The sequence below is a fragment of the Delphinapterus leucas genome, chromosome 8 (assembly GCF_059928025.1).
Source record: "Delphinapterus leucas isolate spDelLeu-1000000601 "Yukka" chromosome 8, BTC_Dleu_Yukka2, whole genome shotgun sequence".
Lineage (NCBI taxonomy): Eukaryota > Metazoa > Chordata > Mammalia > Artiodactyla > Monodontidae > Delphinapterus > Delphinapterus leucas.
Window position 1 is genome coordinate 76,503,222 of NC_143136.1, and position 24,610 is coordinate 76,527,831.

Below are 24,610 nucleotides of genomic sequence, written 5' to 3' on the forward strand. Positions count from 1 at the left end.
AAAAAAAAAAAAAAAAAAAGAAATGGGTCTAATTAGTTTTTCCAAAAATAAATCAGACCTTAGGGGAGTAACAGAAGCTAAACTATTAAGTCCTAGGAGAGCCAGAACTAAAATGCAAGCCTGAGGAGTCACTGACCAAGGCTGAGGTGAGTAATATTGATAAAAAGGCAGGTTTTCTACATTCAAAGGCTAAGAAATTAAGTGGACATTATTATTTTACTAACCAATCCAGTATCATAATAATAATAGGTAGCATTTGTTAAGTACTCAGTATGTGGCAGAAAGTAACCCAAACGCTTTACATTTAACCTGAAGGCAACTTTATAAGTAGACACTATACGCGGGCCTCTCACTGTCATGGCGTCGCCCGTTGCGGAGCACAGGCTCCGGACGCGCAGGCTCAGCGGCCATGGCTCATGGGCCCAGCCGCTCTACAGCACGTGGGATCTTCCCGGACCGGGTCACGAACCCGTGTCCCCTGCATCGGCAGGCGGACTCTCAACCACTGAGCCACCAGGGAAGCCCCAAGGCACTATTTTTAATCCTATTTTATACAAGAGAAATTTGAGGATTAGAGTACCCCGTATTACAGCAAAATGAAAACATTTACACAGCAGGTAAGCATCAGAGCTAGGAGTTGAACCCAAGACAGTCTGACTCCAAATATTCTGCTTTGAACCAAAAAATTATATGGTCACTCCAAAGAACGTTATGGCTGAAATAAATATTAGAGACCATCTAGTTACATTCCAAAAGGGTTAATAACTTGAGCAAAAATTACTTATTTGGCCAGTGTCAGAACTGGAACTATAATCTAATTAAGGCCACACACACACCAACCTTGAAAATAATGTTTATACTATAAATGTATGTTTATACTATAAACTGTATATAAATACATTGTTAAATCTATTGATCTACAGATATGTCCACTCTTTATTACACCCCACAGTGGTGAGCATATTCTGCTCAATAACATCTTTCTCAAACTTAAATAATCAGACAAAAATAAATAATTTTCCTTTAGGTTTTAGTCTGAAAAATATACAGGGAAAACAGGCTGTATATTCAAGATCCCTCTAGGTTATTTTCCCACCAACCATTCTATGTTCTAATTACTTATTTAACCCACCCTTCCAAATTTTGCATTGTATCTTCATTTCTCTTTTTTGAATTCCCTAGCTTTTTCACTAATCCCATCTTCTCCCTGCTATTCCAATCCTCCAAAGTATGATTCATCTTTAACCCAATTCAAATGCTACAATCCTCCCTGGCTGGATTAATATCACATTCTCTCCTCTGAGTTCTTGGAGCATCGTATTCACGCAGCTTGCACAGGGTTTATATTGCCTGATCGTTATCATGGAGCCACAACAAACTGTGGGTTCCGTGAAAGCAGGAGTTCTGCTTTATGTTTCTTTAAATCCTGAGTGCACAGTATACTACTTGGTACAAAATATATACTCAATAAAGATTTACTGAGCAGTCTCATTTATGAAAATGGACTTTTGGGGGGATATTTATCCACACATAGGTACACTGTTGCAAATCACTCTAAAAATGGACATGGGATCATAAGCACAACCCATCTGATGAGCATCTCTGGTAGGAAACCAAAAGCCCACAATCATTTTAGAACGCGTTTCGCTTTTCTGCCAAAGCAGCACACCGTACTGGACTAAAACCCTGTCGGCTGCACCCACTCTGGCACCTACCTCTCCTGCCTGGCCTTTCCAAACCTCCAAGATCTAGCTAGGAAAAGACCTGGACAAAGAATAGTCTATTCCTTTAATATTTAGGGACTTGAATGGCTAGACCTTTTTGCGTGAAAGGAAGGAAGTAGCCTGAATAGGGAGCCAATGGACTGTACACAGATTATCATTTTCTTCACATTGTAAGCGACAGCAGTAAACAAGGACATACATGTTAATGACTTTCCTTTAACCGAAGCCATCCAGTCAGCACTCTTGCATTCAGAACAGTACAATGACTCAACTACTGTGATATATATATATGTGTGTGAATATTTGCAAACACCCAATCTAGGAAGAAAAGCAGTCAATGTAATACTGTTTAACGCAAAAGAACATGATTATCTTTCTTTTGTACAAGATTTATTGCCAAGCATTTTTTTCCCCAAGATTTGCTAAAATTCATTAACTACACTTTCAGAGACACAATATGGTCCCTTCATCTGATATTTATGTCTCTGCTCACTAAATCATATGTTTCTTTTGCAATGCTGACTTTTAAGATCAAGGGCTACATTTTGAGTCAGTCCACCTTAACAGATTGCCTTAGACAGCATTCTATCACATTAGGTTTAAGAAAATAGCCATTTTCTTATAATCCATTCTAACTCATAATCCATTTTACTGGGGAGCAGCAATCGAATTCACATTGATTTTGAGTAAACCTTTACATACACATCTGCCCCATTTTAAGCTGGGCTTGTACAGATCAATGCATCTCTACCATCCACATGCACTCAGTAATCAATGGGTAGGGAAAATCATTATTTATTGCTCAGTAATTGTGTTTACATTCAAATAAAATATAATAAAATGTGCAAGGCCATTTTGGAGAAAGAACAAGCGACCCATGAATCACAAGCAGATTGTCTTCCTTTAGTCTGTCAAATGAAGCAGAATATCTGAGGAATTTTACCAGGAAAGTAAGGAGAAAGTCCTGTTCTCACCTTCACCTAGTTTTAGTCCTCAAGTACTGAAGCAGTTGTCAACATTTTCATGATCTTTTAATCCTAGGAAACCTCCGGTTGGTAAACAGTAGTTCCAGCCACCATGGCTCCAGGCAGCAATCCTCTTTGCTGGATTATGATCAGCTCTGATACCGATCTGGTCTCTGCCCACCTGCTCACTGTTGGCTCTGAACCCTCACTTTAATTATCCCTCTTGTCATCTGAACTTGGAGTATATAGTTGGTCTCTCTAGTGATTGAATCTCAGTTCTCCCTAGCGGATTATAGTTTGGATTCATTCCACTAATGCATTTTGGTCAGGACCGCCTTGAACAGGATACCTGGTCTATTCCAACTCCATCTGAGCTCTCATCTCTGGTATCACACAGCTACCTGATTGCTGCCTAGGTGCTGCTGTGAAGGGTGGGAAGGGGAGTCAACCAACAGCATAGAGATAGAAATAAATGAATATCCTTGTCATTCTGATTCTCCACACTTTAGTAAGGCAGCCCTACAAGCAGTGGGACAGATAAGCCCAGGTTTCTGCCTCACAGCATAAGTAAACAGATGGGCTGTGGTGAAATTGCCTATCAAAATTTGTTTTGTCCTATTTTATTACAGTTATTCAGGCAAGGAATGCAGATTGAAACAAGGAATGGCTGAAAATAGGTTCTGTTTTTAGTGAATTTCAGTGAGTTAAAAATACTTCATAGTACTGTGAATGAAGGCTATGCATTTCTTTCATCGTAGCTACTCGTAGACTTAAAAATGCTGAAGACTGCACTTGGCAAGCATCTAAGTACTGAAGTTAGATGTATGAAAATTGGAACAACATAAAGAAAATGGGCAGGCCCTTTGTTAAAAGATCATACAAATTTGTGGATCAAATCAGCAAGTGAGGAAGTATTTTGAAAAATGGTAAGATTCATTTCTTTAAATTCTGAAAAGGTAAAAAAAAAAGCAAACAAGTAAACAAAACCAAGATAGCACCAATTATGATTCTTACTTTCAGTCCTGTGTAACCTTTTCCCATTGTTTAGAGTATTGCATGGAAATGTCAAATTACGTGATTTTGAACCTAGACATTTTCATGTAAAATTTTACATAAAAGTGAACATAGTTCTATGGATGTTTATAGAAATGACTTAGCATTATAAGTGATCTCTCAGTTCACCTAAAAGAAATCACCTTATGAAAAAAATGACAGATTTTTCTAAGTTGAGTAATTCTCTAAAGGAAATAAGAGGGAAGAAAAATAATATCAAAGGTAACTGGATCACTCTTCTATGGTAACAAAACTTGCTGTTTGGAAGAGCAGCATTCTTGCTTTTAATATGTATATTTAGAACACCATGTAATTTGTGTCAGGGCAAAGCAAATCAGAGGATGATTTTAATATGTCAAGTATTCCTTAAGCAATATGCAAAAACCGTCACATTTTACAGAAGTATCTACAGTTTGCAAGGGTATCGTCCACTTAAAGCTCACATATACTCAAAATTTACTGATATGAGTAAGTTGGAACCTCAGTATAGAGGACCAAAGAATAATTAGTAAATAAAAAGAGAAAAGTTAAAATATTTGTAATTTATCTTAGTCATTTAATTAGCAGTCTCTTTTATAAGGCCCATTGGAGCATAACAGAGGTTCATAGTCATTCTTTATCCTTTATAAGGCGCACACCGAAAGACCAGTGATATCTACCTACTCCTGCCATCATTCTAGCTGAATGTCAAACATGACTGATATCAGGGTGTTAGAGAGTGTCCTGAGCACCCCACTGAATGATCAGCTATCCATTGACCAATACTTTCATGGCAGTTTTAATAAATGTAGCTTTGTTACAGGGGAGAATGTGGAAGACCAGAGTATTTGAGTAGCTTTCCCAATGTTACAGAGAATATCAAAGTCAAGTCTTTCTCCAACCGTTCTCTGCCAAAGCACAGTGCCTCATCATTGCCTCCTGGTAGTGACTAAACTCAGCCAACTAAAGAACTTGCATTCGTTGAATATCAGAAGCACTATGTCCTAAATTGAACATGTAGCCAAATGAGAAAGCACGAATCGACTTGGGATCCCAGGGCAGACAGTGAACTCTAATGAGGTTACAAGAACTCAGATTGATTATTAAAACAAAGAGTAGCACTCTTATCAGTGCTACAAGACAAGAAAAACAAAAAAATAGTAATAGTAATAAAACTTTTAAAAAAATGCATTGCCAAATATTAAGCACTCATCTTTCAAGAGTGCTATAAAACATTTTTGACTCCCCTAGAGAGTTAAAAGCTAGAAGGGATCTTAAAGATTATGTAAGTGAATGTATACTTTTAATGTGGAGATGAAACAACTGATTTTGCCTCAGAAAAATATGTACTCAAAATTATATCACAAAAAAAAGATACAAAGGGAATTAGAAGGTAGATCTAATTTATCTAATTTCCAATACAATATTATTTTCAACATACTGCCTGAATCTCCACATCTTTATTTTCAATCAACCCCCAGGTTAATAAAAACAGGTATTGTCAAATGCATGCATTTATATATAATAGATCATATAAGACAACTGAAAGCTTTTCTTAAACAGAGATACCTGTACCACTAGTGGAAAAAATGATGACTTCTAGGTGGTATATGGATATCAATTTACATCTTGATAGCTAAGTATTTATTTAACATGTATCAACCTACAGTTTCATAGTTTAAGGCTCAGTTAAATTGTAAGGAGATTTAAAATCAAGTTTTAAAAATGTAAATATAGATTATGATATGGCAAAAGTAATGAAAGAGATAAATTAAGGACAGAGGTTCGGGGCATACTGATCTAAAGTAGAATATACTGGCCATATAAAATTGAAAAGAGTGCTTATTTACCAGAAGTTGTACCAGTGATGGGGTTTCCTAAATAAAATAATTTAGTATAAGTGACAAAATAACTTACTTAAATATGAAATGACCTAGAATACTCCATGATATCTACCCTATAAATTTCTTTAAAATAATTTGTTTCTCATGTATTGCATTATTGATTTCAAGAACTAGTTAAAAAGCACTTTTTCCATGGATCTAGATTTCTCACAACTAAAATTTAATCTGAACATACTGAAAACTGGCAGCAGTTCTCAGGCTCTTAAGTGAAAGCACAGGATTTTAGAGTCTGAGTTTAGAAAATCAGAATAATACACCAGAGACACATTTCTTCAAGTTTTTCTTTTTTTCCCAAAGAATGCTAAGAAAAATCTACTTAATAGCAGTTAGATTTAAATTTACTTTACAGTAAAGAGCTAAGGGGAAAATCTGTAGATAACTTTGTAGAAAATAAAGCAAAAAGGTTTTCAACCAACTCAGAGGCTTTGCTCCCAAATAATAATAGAACGGTGATCAAAGAGAAATCACTAGAAATTGTGTTTAGTAGAGATTTAGTGAACAGTATCAGACCTAAATGAAGTCCACTTGAGATGTTTGAAACCATTTTAATTTCAAGGGGAATGTGATGACAAACAAGAAATTCTGCTCTCAATAAGAACAACTGGCAATTAAAGATACTGGCAGGAAGAAAGGCAGAATGCTGAGACTGAGACTCTTACCTCTAACCAGGAAAATTTTAAATCCTCTCTTTGGTCCGCTGGCAGCAAGAAGAAAATGTGACCTCGCAGTCCATTATCAAAAACAATTTAACCTCAGAACACAGTGTCTAACTTTCTAGAACATTATTAAGTAGATAATTTTGCTTGAGGAAACTACTCATTTTATGCAGTCTCTCAAAATGAAAGCTGTCCTGTGGATGCTGTGAGATTTTATTATTACAGTTATAAATAAACTCTGGGGTTATCAGTTAAGCATATCAGCAATAATGAAAATGAACAACTTACTTTTCACTGTTGTATAATAAACTTTTACTATATCATACATATGTTTTATGATTATGTTTCATATATATGATTTCACATATGATTTTAAAAGGCAGATTGCACCATATTATGTAAAATATATTCTAAGGTATCATCCGCCAAAATCTGAAATGTATTTCCTAAAGACAAATTTTAAACAATGCCAAACAGAGTTGCAATTCCTCTCATATAGCTAAGGAAAACTACATTTGCCTAAAGAGAGACAATAATCACATTATCTAAAATAAGAATGAAAAGTCAATCTGGAATTATCTGCAGTAGTGATGATGGTTCAAGGAATTGGGGCTCTCATCAATTGTACCTAAGAACATATCCCAAATACCTTTTAGGTGCCTAGAATTAAACATGTCTTATTCAAAACCCTGGGTTGCCCCATCACTTTCATTAGGAATATATGGCATCTTCTTTTAGGTTCAGTAGTTAAAATAACCAACAAGGCCAATAAATTAGGTCCACAGACAACTTGTTAGGCATCTTAAGAGTTACCATAGTACAGAGATGAATAAGAAATAGCCCAGGGACTTCCCTGATGGTGCAGTGGTTAAGAATCCACCTGCCATTTCAGGGGACACGCGTTCAAGCCCTGGTCCGGAAGATCCCACATGCCGCGAAGCCACTAAGCCTGTGCACCACAACTACTGAGCCTGCGCTCTAGAGCCCATGAGCCACAACTATTGAGCCCGTGTGCCACAACTACTGAAGCCCATGCGCCTAGAGACCGTGTTCCACAAGAGAAGCCACTGCAATGAGAAGCCCGCGCACCGCAACGCAGAGTAGCCCCCGTTCGCCACAGCTAGAGAAAGCCCGTGTGCAACAACAAAGACCCAACAGAGCCAAAAATAAATAAATAAATAAATTTTAAAAATGGAAATAGCCCAGACACACATGAACATTACAAGAATCAGCACTATGCTTATGTAATCAGAAGTCTTTTGTAACCGTTCTTATACAGAAATCATGTTACTTTCAACGTTTGAGAAGTTTTACATGTTTTACTCTTTAAATTATGTTTAAATAATTGAAGAGTATCTTACTAGGAACTTTTAAAGAATCCCTACCTTCTAGGGAAATATTTTGAAACATTACATCTTCCTAAGATGACCAATCCATTAATGACAAAACTCTAGTTAAATTTTTAGATATATAGACACTGAAGAGAAACAAAAACTGAGTTATTTTAGAAAAGTATTCATATAAAGTGGATATTTTTTGCCAGTTCCTGCTGTACCTCCCAACAGTGTAAAATAGCCAATTTTTATTTTTAAATGGACAACTAAAATGATGGGACCTACTCTACCCAACACAATCTTGAAAAAGAACCAGTTTAGAAGATTTAAACTACCTGATTTCAAGACTTGTAAAGCTATAGTAATCAAAGCAGTGTGGTAGGTAAAAGCACAGACACACAGGTCAGTGGAACAAAATGAGGAGTCCAGAAATGTCATATATTTAAATGGACATTTGATTTTCAACAAAAGTGACAAGCTAACACAATGGGGAAGTGAAAATATTTTCCAAAATGGTGCTGAAATAACTGAGTGAATTTACAGGCAAAACAAAACAAAACACTCAACCCCTACCTCACACTACACATAAAAAATAATTTAAGATTGATCACAAACTTAAATATAAAAGCTAAGCCCATACCGCTTTTAGAAGTAAACCTGTGAAAATAACTTTGTGACATGGGTGTAGGGAAAAAACTCTTAGGATATTATAAAATAACCATTGACAAATTAGGCTTCACCAAAATTCTGCTCATTGAAAGACATTATTAAAAAATAAGATGCAAACCACAAACAGAAAATACTTGCAAAACATATTTGATAAAGGACTGATATACAAGATACACAAAGCCCTCCTACAAATCAATAATATAAAAAGACAACTCTATTAAAAGCTGGAAAATATCTGAACAGAGATATTTCAAATAAAAACGTTCAAATGGCCAATAAGCACACAAGAAAAGTAGTCAATATCATTAGTTACCAGGGAAATAAAAATTAAAACCACAATGAGATACCACCATACGTTCCCCAGAATGGTGAAATATAAATATCTTAAGGGTCACCAGCTACCTGATTGCTGCCTTAGCACCGCTTGTTCATAAATGTTCATAGCATTTTGATTCATAATGGCAAAACAAGACCAAACAGAACAGGAAACTACCCAGACATTCATTAATAGGAGAATGGATAAACAAACTCTGGTGTATTCGCACAATGGCATTCTCCTCAGCAACAGAAAGAGACCACTGAGACATGCAGTATCATAGATAAGTCTCAAAAAACTTGCACAGTAAACGAGCCCTTACTATATGATTTCATTTACCTGATGTTCTAGACCAGGCAAAACTAATCTATGGTTCAAAAACATCAGCCTCTGGGAGGATGGACTGACAAGTAAAGGGCACAGGGGAATTTTATGCAGTGATGTTAATGTGCTATAATTTGAATAGAGTCTTGGTTTACACAATTGTATACGTTTGTCAAGACTCAGAAATATGCACTTAAAATATTTATATTTCACTGTATGTAAATTTCACCTCAAAAAAACCTCTAAACAAATACTGACTTTAGTTGGTGCTATTTAAGTGTTTAGTGCTTTTAAAGTACTTAAGTATTAAATATTTAATATTAAACATTTAGTATTTACATACTTAAAGTATTAAATTTAAGTATTTATGGGCAGTGTACTGATGTCTTCAATTTGCTTTGAAGTTGATTAAAAACAGGATGGATTATTAGATAGAAAGCTAGGTAGGTGGATAGGTATGTGATAAAGGAAGTATATAGTAAAATGTTAATAGCAGAATGTAGGTGGTTGGGTATACAGTTGTTCTCTGTAAAGTTCTGTCAACTTAGCTGTGTGTTTGAAATTTTTCATAAAATGTTGAGGAAAAAAATATACTATTTTATCCACAGATGGAATAGTAGACAGGTAAAATCACTGCTAGGACACAAAAAATTTATTGGATAACATATCGCCACAAAACAAAATTATTTAGGATGTTTTAGCTTAATATGGAGACTATAAGGACAGTGCTATTATTCATTAAAGTTGTCTTGATAATGACAAAGACTTCTGTGTTCCTCATTAAACACTACACTCACCAACAAGATTTTAAAAATCATTTAAATTCTGTAATAACATCCTCATGAGAAGGTTAGAGGCACCCAGTGGCTTCTGTAAACTAAAGCATAAACAGTATTTTTGTAGTACTTGTCCATGTATCCTTGATCACAACTTTAGTGAAAGGGTGTTCATACAAAAACTACCTTTCTCTTTCATTTTAAACATAAGCTTTGAATTTAATTAGAATATAATAATTATTCTTTGCATTTAGAAAAAAAACTTATGCGACTCTCAAGAATCTTGTTTAGTAGTGCTAAGAAGTGCTTATAAAATAAATCAGTAAAAACACAAAGACTTTTTAAATTTATTTATTTATTTATTTATTTTTTACAAAGACTTTTAAGTAAAGCGCCCAAGGCACAATGTCTAATTGATGTATGTTATTTTATCTATTCTGAGAAAATTAATGTTTTGGTAACGTGATTTAGCTAATTTCATACAAGAGAATATCTCAGAACGAATATATTTCAGAAATCATTTACTTTCAGGTTCCTATTTTTAACAGAATAGATATGAAACTATTTTACATAATAAAATATTAATACACTTACACTACTCATTAAGTTGTACCCAATTATTTTATTTATCAATTCAGTTAAAGAAGATTTGTTAAGCAGTTTACAATGTGTCACTTAACTGTGCTAAGAAGGATATATTGGTTAATACTGTGCTTTATAGGTTTCCACAAAAGGTTACCAGTCCTCCTCATATCGAACACTTAACAGAAGAAGCGTTAATGGATATAAGACTAGGTAAGAACATCTAGGCAACCTTCTAAGTATGGCCAAGAATTTAGCTTCTTGAGTTCTAGAAGAGAAGCAATAAGCTGAGGAGGGTTTCATGTTGTGCCAGTTGATGACATCAAGACAGCATCTGTCTTTTGGAATCCCGTGTTTTGTGCCAAAGTAGAAAGCTTCTCTCATTTCAGTGTGGCAAATACCATAACGTCAGGATGAAGTGTGACATTTACAGGTACCTGTGCTGATGCACTTCAAGAACCAAGAAAAAGAACTCACATCCTGCATGTTTAAGAAGGTATTAGATTGAATCATAAGAAACTGTGTAGGTCCAAAATGTTCAAATATCGGCAATTTCATACAGTTAGATTAAATATTATTTTAAAAAGGCAGGTCTCTATTTCTTCATCTGACCCTTTACAAGCCATCAACTGACTTATTGAAAGAATCAAATGAGATGGCAAATCCGAAAGTACTTAGTACCTATATCTACAGGCAATACAACCTGAGCTTGGGAAGAGGCAAGACATGGGAGTCAGCATGGGTGCAAGCCTGGGGTGCATTATTCTGCTGGCAGGTGAGTGGGGACTAAAGCTTAAAAGTTGTTCATAAATTCAAAATCAGTCCACAGAAGTTAGGAACTGTATGATTATTATTAAATTCCAACTAGTAATTCCAGTCTAATTTCTGTCTTTGAAGGATTATAGCAGAGATCCAGACAGCTAGAGAATTGGTATCATAGAAACAAACGGGACGTCACAGGCATAGAAACACTAGTATTCAAGTACGGGAACCCAGGCATGAAAGAGCTGGAGTAGAGAGAGTAACCTAGAGTTAGGAATTATGATAAGAAGGGCTTTTTGAAGCCTAACTATTGTATACAGGGGGCACTATGCTAATGTCCTTTATATCCATTATTTAATTTGAATTGACAATAAGCCTAATGGGCTATATTTTATAGTAATACCATTATACAGATAGTAAAATTAAGCTCAAAGAGTTTAAGTCGCTTGATGAAAGTTGCACACCTAGTAAACGACTGAGTTGATGTTTGAAACCGGGTCACTGTAATATAAAACTCACAATCTTTCCATGACTTTATACAAGAAAATTACCCATTCACCAGAGAAAAGGCCAGCACTCATTCCGAGTAGATGTCATTCAAAGTCTCTAGTTGCCAGAGGACCAGAGCAACAGGATAAGTAAAGATACTACTGGTAAGACTAACTGGATGCTGCCCAGAGAAGATGCTCTCAGTTAGACTCCGCACTGGACTTGTTAAGTCCTCAGAGTGCCTAGGGAGGCTAAATAAGCTTTAGTAGGCAGAGCTGGAGAAGAGCAAGTGGAGACACGGAGGAGGAGGGACACTGAAGATTCCTACTCTAGTAAGTACACAGAATGAACATAAGTAGGAGGATTGAGAATCATTTCTTATAATGGTGGCCATGGAAGAGAGGGGCAATGCGGTATTGGCAAGGACACCAGCCCTGGAGTCAGACTGGCTTGGATTCAATTCAAGTTTTGCCCCACCACGTCCTATGTGGCAGACCCTCATCAGAAGTTCTTCCAGATTTTTGAACCTCAAATTTCTCATTTGTAAAGTGAGAAAAATAAAAGGACCTACCTTGGGACTTCCCTGGTGGTGCAGTGGTTAAGAATCCACCTGCCAATGCAGGGGACACAGGTTTGAGCCGTGGTCTGGGAAGATCCCACATGCCGCAGAGCAACTAAGCCCAAGTGCCGCAACTACTGAGCCTGTGCTCTAGAGCCCGCGTGCCACAACTAATGAAACCCGTGCACCCAGAGCCCGTGCTCCACAACAAGAGAAGCCACTGCAATGAGAAGCCTGCACACCGCAACGAAGAGTAGCCCCCGCTCGCCACAACTAGAGAAAGCCCGCGTGCAGCAATGAAGACCCAATGCAGCCAAAAATAAATAAATTAATTAAAAAAATAAAAAAGGACCTACCTCATGGGTTATGAGGCTTAAATGAGATAAGGCATGGACAGCGCATAGAACTATGTCTGAAAGTATTAACAAACACTAAATAAATAGTAGCATTTGTTGACTAGAAGGCAACACAGTTTACTTTTCAATGTGTAAAGGTAACACCTATTTCATTTACCTGAGAATTGAAAATAAGTGTTAAGGAAACCAAAGTTGATACAAAGTTAGAGAGAGACTGGCCCAGAAGAGGGGCAGGTTGGGTAGAGCTATGGGAGGGCAGTTACAATGACACATCAGTGGTTCACTTTATTGTTTATTAGAGCAAAGGTGAGGCCGGCTGACTTACATGGGGTTGAGGCACGTACATGGAGTGACACTGGGTGAGTCTCTTTTCCTCCTTTGGCTTCAATTTACTCATTTATTAAAAGGGGTAGTAATACTTATTTCATAGAATGTTATAAGACTTACAACCAAATTGTGTAAATACACTCCTTAAATTTAAATAATATGTAATCTAACTTTGTATTATTATTGTCAACCACCACTGAAAAAGTATGAAAAAAAATATCCTCGTGGAACTGAAATGTAGAAAAATTTCACATGAAATAATTAGACTTCCCGAAAGATGGTGCATTTAGTAAATAGCTTGTTTCAAAGAAAAATGACATTATGGTGAAGTTTCTATGGTTTCTATGATTGATTAATATGTGTATTTTATTTTTCCTTTTTTATATGCTTATATAAAACTACTTGTTATATTGATCAAAGTGTTTAGAACCTATATTTTCCTTGTGATAGAGATGCATGGATAAATATGATTTTATAACAGATATATTTGTGTACTAGGGACTGAATGATCTCGTGAAATAGAACTCTGGTCTTCACTGAATTTTTTTTTTTTTTCAATTCAGCTCTAGAAGCTCACAACTGAAAACTTCTACAACAAGATGAAAAAAATATTATAATGCTAACTCATGGTTCCAAATGAAATTTTTTCAGGTTTATTAAATCTGAGATATTTCAAAAACTAACGTCATGTTTACATCATTTCCGAAAGGTATTGCATGGCCTTGTCATTAATGCTTAGACTGACTCAGAATGAAAACTGTGCTGTCATTCCTGTGGTTAAAAGTCCTTCAACGCCTCCCTATGTTCTTCATGATAAAGACTAGAGCTCTTTATGTGGCATACATGGACCTTCATGAAACTGTAAACATTCAGCTTCAAATTCTGCATCCACACCTCCAGCTCAAACCCCTTTTCCCATACATGCACCTCAATCTTCAGGAATAGCAAAGTACTTACTATACTCCAATAAACCAAGCTTTTACACACACACACACACACACACACACACACATATACACATTTCCTCTGTCTTACATATTCTTCTTGAAGTGTAACTACCAGTTTCTACTTGTCATTTAAGACATGATGCAAGTGTCAGGTTCTCTGGGAAGCCATTGCCTCAACCCCATGTGCCTGTGCTCCCTGCCACACAATGCTACTTCCTGTCTGTTTGCCTGCATGTCTCCTAACTAGAATGTGAGCATATAAGGGCTATTGTGCCTTTTATTGCTACATTCCTGAAACCAGTATGTTCATTTGTCCAGAGTAGGGAATTCATGAATATTTTTGAATGAACAAACAAATAAACAAAAGTCACTCTTACTGCTATTCTGACTCTGAATTAACTGTCTACTTTTAATACAGCTTTATTCTTTTGTCCTTGAATCTCAGAGGCTCTAGGTTGCTGAGTCTCCCTCTTGCTCTTAGTAACACCTAAGAGAACTGACATCTATTTCTGATCTGCACACAGTCTAATGAGCAGAGCCCTGACGCTTTGAGCAGACTCGACTGGTACGGTCCTCCTCCTGCTTTTCATCTAGCTTCATTATACTCTTCAATCATGAGCCAGACTCAGAGTTACTTAATGCTGGATCCATTTTATGTTGACTTTGGGCCTGGGTGGCCACCTATTATCAGAGTCCATAGATTTAGGATGTTAAGTCTGTTTGTTAGATTTGACACTTCCTAGCATCAGATTCTGGATATGCCCATCTCCTTCCCTCCTGGCTTCTTTTTCTGCACCTGTGTCACCCTAGTGTTTGGATTTAGATCAGTTCTCAGGTCTTTACCAATTTGAATGATTTCACAGTAAACTGAGCCATGGTCAGCCACGTCCTAAAACATGACTGGTGACAATTTTAATGTTGGATCTAACACAGTATTGTTTGCGAATAATTTGATTTTATGCAAAGAACATTTTGATTTCTTCCACCTTCTAAGGGAAATATTTATAACTAGAAACTTTTATCATATTCATCTATATTTTGGCCAAGGAGGAGAAAGACCTGGAAGTCAGTCCCTTTTGTTAAAACTGCTTTAAATTATTTTACATGGTACTTTACATGATCCTTGCAATGTTTCTGTAAGCAAGATAAGATAGTGTTATTTTACCCACATTTCATGGATAGGAAATTATAACAGGATAAATCCAGTGACTTGTTCCCTCATTTATGTGTTTAATTATTGATGATAATTAAATGGAGGTCTTTTGATTCCCACTTTATGGCTCTTTCCTTGGATTATACAAATCAGTTTATTGATGATTGTTCATGTGAACATTCTTTGGGACATTCTTGGTGCTCTCTAGAATGGCATTTGATTAATAGAACAAGTATAATTTGCTATGATATTTTAAAATACTATGATAATTTCAAATAATTTGGTATCTAAAGTATTTTAGTGAACCTGCAACAGTGGTGATCTTGAAATCACACTATATGTTTCTAAAAATTTAGTGAAAAATGGAGAAAAGAAGAATTATTAGAATGAATCCACTAGTCTTTTCATTTCCATGACCCTTTAAAAAGTTCTGGAAAGGCTCTGTTTGATTCTGACTATGCTTTTTCATCCTTAATGCTCACCTCTGAATAACATGCAGACTCCAGAGAGCCAGATATTCGAGTGCATTTCCAAGACCTTGCAGATTTAAAAGTGTCAGAGACTGCTTTGTGAAGGCTTTCCGACTGTCTAGTATAAAATAGTATTGGGACTTCCTCAAATAGATTCCCCTGCTGGGACACACGGTCAGGAGGCAGCTCATAGCACATCAGAGACAGGCCAGGCCCAAACATGAAACAGACACTGTGGCTTTGTTATGAATATGACAGACTTCAGGGTCAACACTCCTGTGTGGAGGGAATGCATGCTGTTTTTCAAAGGAGCTCTAGGACATGCTAGGAAACCTAACACTGGTGTGAGTGTTTTTTCCCTCTTGACTGTAAATTCTGCCTGGTAAAAATACACTTAAACAAGCAAACAAAGAAAGCACATTTTAACACTGAGAAACTATTAAGCACTACTAACACTATTAAATTGGCAGTGAATATATTAAGAGTGCCTAATCAAAGAAGTGTGTTAAAAAATTATTTGAGCAATGATTCATAAGAGTAGGTTTTTGTTTTTTTGCTTTTTTGTTTTTTTTTTGCGGTACGCGGGCCTCTCACTGTTGTGGCCTCTCCCGTTGCGGAGCACAGGCTCCGGACGCGCAGGCTTAGTGGCCGTGTCTCACGTGCCCAGCTGCTCCGTGGCATGTGGGATCCTCCCGGACTGGGGCACGAACCTGTGTCCCCTGCATCAGCAGGCGGACTCTCAACCACTGCGCCACCAGGGAAGCCCAAGAGTAGGTTTTTCCCACTCTCAATGACTGGGAAGTCATTTAAAGTATGAGACAAGAGTCAAGTACATAGTAAGTATGAGGCAGGATTATTGAGTGGTTAAGGGCCAAGAGTTAGGAACTAGACCATGGTAATAAGCCTCTAACACTTCATAACTTTGTTACCTTCAGTCACCATTTCCTCATTTTAAAAATAGACATATAATACCACTCTACATTACTGTGGTCATTATCAAATAAGATAAAGCATGACAAATCTTGAGCAGGGTGCCTGCTTCCTAGGAGGGGTCAATAATTATTAGCTATTTCTGAATCATTATTATTAACATGAAGGTACTGGATAAACAGAAAGTCCTGGTAAGGTTAGAGACTTTAGAAATACCTGTCTGGTGAAGAGAATACTGACTTTGAGCCAGCTGGATCTGGCTTAGGGAGTCAGCTCCTCTGATTTCTGGCTGTATGATTTTACCACTGTATGCCTCTCATAGCCTCAGTTGCTTCCTCTGTAAATAAGAATAATATCTACTTTTGAAAGCTGTGGTGAACACGAAATAAGGTCACACATGCCAAGTACCTACTGTAGTACTTGGCTAGTCTCTTGAGCCTTCACTGGAAACCTATTGCTATAATTTTTGTCCATCATTTCAGTTGGGCAGAAATAAAAAGACTAGACATTTCTCTTCCATGACTCTTTTCTGGCGATATGACCTCTTAGTTCTATTAGCTTCAATATTAGCAGCAAAAGCAAAGTTAAGAAGAAACAAAATGTACTGTATAGGCGGCTGATTGGTATGGAGAGACTAGATTTCACAGTAATTGGTTAAACCACGGAAGGATGACTGACTTATAAAGTTGAGAAGACATAGAAAAAATTACAAAGAAGAACAATTACAGGTAAAGCAGAAGCCAACACACCATTGTAAAGCAATTATACTCCAATAAAGATGTTAAAAAAAAAAGAAAAATAATTGCAGGTTTTGAATACATAAAAATTTAAAAATCAGATCTTCAAAATATGTTACCAAAATAAGAACAAAAAGGGAATTTGGAATAAAACGTTATATTTATAACAAACATGAGAGATCAAGCGTTGTTATCTTTTATATAGTATGTGCTCACATAAATGATCATTAATGCACTAAGGCCTTGATAAATAAATGGGCAAAAGGACAGACTTTACAAAAGGGGAAATACAACTATTAAATAAACATAAAACAAAATATCCAGAATTTTTATTAATCCAAGGATACAAACTAAAATATTGAGAAAGGATTAGTCACCCGTTAATTATTTTAAAATTTAAATTAATGATTACTGCTGGTGTTGATGCCTAATAAAACTCTAAGTTTCTAACACTGAATTTCCCCTTTCAAATTTTCTAAATGAGGTTATACTATTCTTAACTGTAAATTTATAATAAATAATTGGATAAAAGATGAACAGATGCAGGAGTAGTGGACAAGTTTCATATCAGCATGAGACCATGGAATGCACAGCTGGTTGTTGTGTACAATGATTATGTATTATATATTTTTTGAGAATATTTCTGGAAACTCTAAATTGCACAGACATTCAATCAGAGTCTAAGAGAGAATCTATGCATTAGGCAGTAAATACATGGTGTTATATTTAAAAGTATGTTGAAAAAATAATGTCTGCTGTGAATATTAGGGATGCAACTTTAGAAATGGGAAGAAGGGGGAAGTCTGTGAGAAAGTAGATGACTGACAAAGTAATTATAATTTTTGATATTTTCCTAGTATTCTATTTATTTATTTCTTGGAAAGCACCGTCATATATATTTCTCTAATTTAATCCCTTAATGATTCTGTACAATATATATTATTTCATTTTTACAGATGAGGATATTGAGTTTCAAAGAGGTTAAATAATTCCCTGCCCCAAGCTCAGATACCAGTAGAACTACAGCTAGGGCTTGGACCTAAGTCTCCCAAATGAAGGTTCTCTGCTTCCCACTATGTTGACCTGGATATAAAAAGTATTACTATATGAGCTTCAATGATAAAGAATCAAGTGTTACTGTAGACTATCATAGAGATTTTGGACAGAGGATGAGGGTAAATAGAGAAAGTGAACACATATAAATGAAGTTTTCTCAAACTTGCTGTTTTGACAACATTGGGATAAAAAGTCCTACTGATGGCTAAAGGAGTTAGACTGCAGTGAAGCTTAGAAGCATTGTCAGTAAATGCTGACTTGAACGTCTTTACAACAGAGACTCTGAGAATGTCCATTCCAGAGTTAGTGAGGATCCCAGAAGAGACTGAACGTCTATAATTATTGGGAGTTTGTGACACTAGCATTCTAGGTCTCAAAAGTGACTTGATTTTAGGGCTGTGCTTTGGGTCAAGCATCATCCTGTCTTTATTCTAGAGCTGTGCTGTCCACATAATTAAATTTATATTAATTTAAATAAAATTAGAAATGCAGTTCCTTAGTCATCTTAGGTACATTTCAAGTCCTCAATAGGCACATATAGCTAGTAGCTACCATACGGAACAGTTCAGGATTATAAAGCATTTTCATCTTTGCAGACTATGCTATTGAGCAACAAATTTCCTACCGACTGGCTACTTCTTTGTTGGGGGAAAACCTTCAACTCAGGGAACATGGGAAGTTATTGAACCATTTGGTGAGCTTGGATTCTTTCTGTGGGATTATTCTTGATCTCAGGGGATCATCTGTCTCATGCTCCAGATGTTTGGGAATTATTTATGCACTTTCCACCTACTAAGGGGTCAGGAAAGAGCAGCAAAGGATAGAAGAATCACTCTCAATCAATAATATGTACTATTAGGAGTGAAGTGCATAGTTATCTAAGAGTTCTTTGGAGAGTCCTATCTCAGGAGATATACAAAGGCTGCTCATGGGAAAATCCTACCCTTGTTGACTTAATTCCCCAAATAGTGGATCTCAAGGCATTTCCAATTTGGAGCAAATTCTACAGAATGTGGAGTTTGCTTTTAGCAACAGTCCCCTATTGTTCTGAGTCTCTCTCTCTATTTTTCCTTATTTTTAACCACAATATGCTTGGAGCCCATACAATATCCTCCCAGGGTCTTGAAGCCTATCACCTGATCCTAGTGAACTCTTTCCAAGCTTAAAATTTATCCTGCCTCCTCTACCCTCCACTGGCCAACAAAATACACCTTTCTAGAATTCTATTCTCTCCAGCTAATTGCATTAACTAATTCTTGTCTGTGTAGTTAATGATTAATGGTGATGGCATAATGAGAACACCTTAGAAATAAGAGTACTTGGATTTTCTGGCGTGGGGAGTAGTATTCCAAGACTATATATATATATATATATATATATATATATATATATATATATTTTAATTCCCTGACCCAGGGCCCCCTTAGTGGAAGCATGGAGTCCTAACCACTGGACCGCCAGGGAATTCCCCAAGACTATATCATTGAAAGAACAAAAAAATGGAATAAGAAAACCTGAGTTTGGTTCTGCCTCCACCATCTCTTAATTATGTAGCTACAGGCATAGTATTTAACTGTCTTGAGTTGAATTCTTCATATGAAAGATGGGGACAATAATACCTACAACACATGGTTTCTGTGAAGATTAAATGGGATGATGGATTTCGATATAAATCCATCCTAACAATTTTTCCCCATGATGTCAAACTAATATCTTTGCCAGTGTTATTTTATGCCTTTGTGAAAGCACTGATGTCAGCTCAGGGCTGCTTTCTGCAGAAAAATTCAGATGTCCTTTAACACTGTCAGAATGTTATTTGTTACTCTGAAGATAAAAGGATGACAATAACAGCAATATAATGGCGTGTTAAAAGTCTTTGTCAGGCCAGTCAACAAGCAAGAACACCTTCTATTTGGAGCTGTGTAGTATGAGTTAATTTACTTTAAATTGTATAAATTTATACCATGTGATTATAGAGTTTGCAAACAAAGTCTTTTGTGTTTTAAAAGCAGACAGTTTTAGATGTGAGCTTACTGTTACTGCCTAATAAAGAATTTGTAAAGATCATGGAGACAGGAAGCATAAAACCTTTCTTTAGAAACATATTTTATCAAGTAAAGGGTCATAAGGCTCTCAAAAGGAGAGAAAAGAGTGTATATTTGCAGCTGTATTCATATTTCCAAGCCACTAAGGTGCCACTCAAAAAATTGAAATATCGTCTATAAATAGACAAGTGACAGAATCACATGTCTTCTCAAAATGAAATACGTTCTTCTCAGGGGTGGATTAAGTACAGTAACATCAATAAGAACAGCCACCTTCCCAAGCTTGAATAGCTCATGAAATTTTTTTTTTTCAAAATATTTTCATAATCTACTATCTCATTTCAAGCAACCAAAAACCTGTAGGAGGATTCGTCTCTTTCTAATTATACCAGTAATTATAAGTGCATTTTACTGAGCATGATGTTGTATCCACAATTTGGGATAGCACATTCAAGATTACCTAGGACTTCCAGGATGTCATCATATGTAAGGTTCAGTCAAGTCAGAATGCCATTTGAAATATGTCACAAAAGGCATGCTGGGAAGGGTATGGCTGTATTTTGTTGACTGACTTCTTGTAAATGTCAAGAGTTAGGAATGAATATCGAAATACACTTTAAAAAAATGAAATGTCTCATATTTTAATGCATCAGACCTATGAGATCACATTTTATTTGTACCTTATTTGTAATAAAGTTGCCTGTTTATCTGCTCACTGGTTTGAAAATTTCTTGGAGTCAAGGAATGTGTCATTTACCTCTTTTATCTCCAGATCTCAGGAAACTGCCTAATACCATATATTAAAACTATTTTCTTAAAGTGAATGAACTTAGGAATGAGTAAATGTATGCACTTACTGATAGTACTCAAGTCCCCACTAAAACACATAGTTCTAAATCTTCTGAGTCAGGTAACAGCGCTTTAATATTGACACCTTAAAAACCATTTCTCTCACCTTTCTCCAAACTTCTGAATATTCTCTAAATCTCTGGATCTTCTTTGTGAGGACCTGCTGGACCTGCATACAGTATGTCAGGTGCTGACACCCCATATGCTTAGCTCCACATGGCAGGGTTGTGGTAGGATAAAAGAGACCCCAGACTTAAAACCCAGATCAGCCTGAGTTTGTATTCTGATAACATATTCAATCTCTCTGATCCTCAACTTTCTTGTCTGTAAAACGGGGATAGCAAATTCATACTAAATGTGATAACTTACAAAGCACTAGGCACACAGCAGATGCTCAAGACATGATAATAAGTGCAGTGAGCTTAACTCAGGTGAATTAAATGTATGCTCATTACAAAATAAAAAAATGTTTTAAATGTCTTTAAAAATGCTTTAAATTATATCTTGCATATATATATATATACTCTTAATTATATAATGCACTTTACTGTACATACATACATACAACTGTATGGAATTGTACGAGCCAGGCTTTTTCTGTAAAGGGCCAGGTAGTAAAGATTTCAGGTTTTGTGGGACATTCAGTCTCTGTTGCAACTATTCAGCTCTGCTCTTGGAGTGTTAAAGCAGCCCTAAATAATGCATAAAAAAATGAACATGACTATGTTGTAATAAAACTTTATTTATGGACACTGAAACATGAATTCTACAGAATTTTCATGTGTGATAAAATATTATTCTTCTTTTGATTTTTCCTAGTCATTTAGAAATGTAAAAAACATTCTTAGCTCTCATTTAAAAAAAGACAGCAGGCTAAATTTGTCCCATGGCCATAGTTTGCCAACCTCCGGCATAAACCAAGCCATGTATACTGAAATTTATGGGTGATTTAGGGAATTTTTAAGATTAATGTTTACTATACAGTTTTTCTTCCTTATATGCTGACTTAATAACTCAACCACCTTTTGAGAGGTGAATTAACTCTTCTATTATTAGTGTCTTTGAATTGCCTTAGCACTCATCACTTATTAGATCTCATTTTCTCTACACCTACTCTCTTGGTGAGCTCATCCAGTGTTCTGACCTGATAAGCATCTACAAGTTGATGGCTTCCAATTTATATCTTCAACCTGAACTTTTTTTCTGAACCCTAGACTCATATTTCAAACACCCTGCTTAATATCTCCACCTGGATATCTAAAGTTCATCTCAAACTTGACATGTCCAAAACTAAACTCATGATCTTTCTCCTAAACTTATTTCTCTCATAGTCCTTTTATCCCAATTTATGGCAACTCTGCTTTCTATTTGTTCAGGCCAAAACCTGAGTCTACCCTTGATTCTTTTATTTTTCTTACAGCACAGCATCTATTCCACCTGCAAATACTCTTGGCTCTAACTTCAAAATATACCCAGAATATAATCGTTTCATGTCGTCCCTACTGTTATCATCATTACCATTTACCATTACTGCAGTAGGCTCCCAATTGGTGCCACTATGTCCCCTCCCCTCAGCCATCTACAGTCTATTCTCAATACAAGATTCAGAGTGATCTGTTACAATCTAAGTTAGATCATGTCACTCGTGGGTTCACAACATTCTAATGGCTCTATTTCATTCAGAGAAAATGCCAGAGTCCTTGCTGTGTCCTACGTAATTCCCCTACATTCCCCATGTCCTCTATTCCCCCTTCCCAACCTGTCTGACCTCATCTTCCTCAGCTCTTGCTGCTGCTCACCTTGCTGCAGCCACACTGGTCTCCTTGTGGTGCTTGAAGCATGACAGTCACACCTCTGTCTGGAATCTAATGATTGGAACATAGGTTTTTTGCTCAAATGTTAATTTCTCGATGAGGTATTTCTTGATTATTGATCGATTTCATACTACATCCCATATCTCCAATCCCAGTATGTTCCTGCTCTCCTGCTTCTCTCCATCACATTGTCACCATTTGACAAATACTGCACATTTTAACTATTTAAATCACCTTACTAGAATGTAACCTCCATGATAGTACACATGTTTATTTGCTTCTTTCACTGTACTTCACCCTAGTAGAGTAGAATTGTACCTGGCATAGTAAGAATTCAAAATGTATTTGTTGGATAACTGAGCATTTTTTGGTGATGGAATTGTGGGCAACCATTATTTCTTTTCTTTGTGCATGCCTATATTTCCTACTAAAAAGAAGAAAAAGTAGGGCAGACTTTAGATCAAGAGACACACATATTGGGCTCTAGTCTTGAATATGTCACTTTACATCTGTGTGAACTTCAGTAAGTTCAAAAGTCTATAACTTGAATTTTTATCTGTAGGACTAAAATAAGATAAAAAGTTATCTATTATATATATACACACACGTGTATACATATATATACCTATATATGCATATATACCTATATATACATATATATGATAAAGCAAAAAGATATTCTATAACTGCCTAACATATGTATATTATTGTGATGATAAAATATGATAAATGTTTTTGAAAATATTTTATAAATTAAAGGCTGCTCAACCTGAGATCATTACAAAGAGAGGTTATATATATATTTCTCCTAATCATTTTACAATAAATAGACTCAAGTACACTCACATATTTATTTCTGTCTCATGGCCTCTGTAATCTGAATTTAATGAAGGACTAGTTTTGAATCTAAATTCAAGGTGATGGCATAGTGAGTTTTCTCCAGATATGGAAGGAGCAAAGGAAGAAGAATCTTAAAAAAATTCAATTTCACCATCAACAACACTATAGTACATCAGGTGACACAAGGAACAATAAATAAGAAATGAATCAATATTTAAAATACCAAACAACACAATTAAAAAATGGGCGGAAGATTTAAATTGTCATTTCTCCTAAGAAGACATATAGATGGCTAAAAAGCACATGAAAAGATGCCCAACATCACTAATAATTAGAGAAATGCAAATCAAAACTACACTGAGGTATCACCTCATACCAGTCAGAATGGCCATCATCAAAAAGTCTACAAACAATAAATGCTGGAGAGGGTTTGGAGAAAAGGGAACCCTCCTACACTGTTAGTGGGAATGTAAACTGGTACAGCCACTATGGATAACAGTATGGAGGTCCCTTAAAAAACTAAAAACAGAACTACCGTATGATCCAGCAATCCCACTCCTGGGCATATACCTGGAGAAAACCGTAATTCGAAAAGATACATGCACCCCAATGTTCATTTCAGCACTATTTGCAATAGTCAGGACATGGAAGCAACCTAAATGTCTATCAACAGAGGAATGCATAAAGAAGATGTGGTACATATACACAATGGAATATTGCTCAGCCATAAAAAGAACAAAAAAAAAGAACATTTGCAGCAACATGGATGGACCTAGAGATTGTGATAGTAAGTGAAGTAAGACAGAGAAAGACAAATATCATGTGATATCTCTTATATGTGGAATCTAAAAAGAGGGTACAAATGAACTTATCTACAAAACAGAAAGTTACAGATGTAGAAAACAAACTTATGGTTACCAGGGTGTAAGTGGGGGAGGGATAAACTGGGAGATTGGGATTGACATATACACATTACTATATATAAAATAGATAA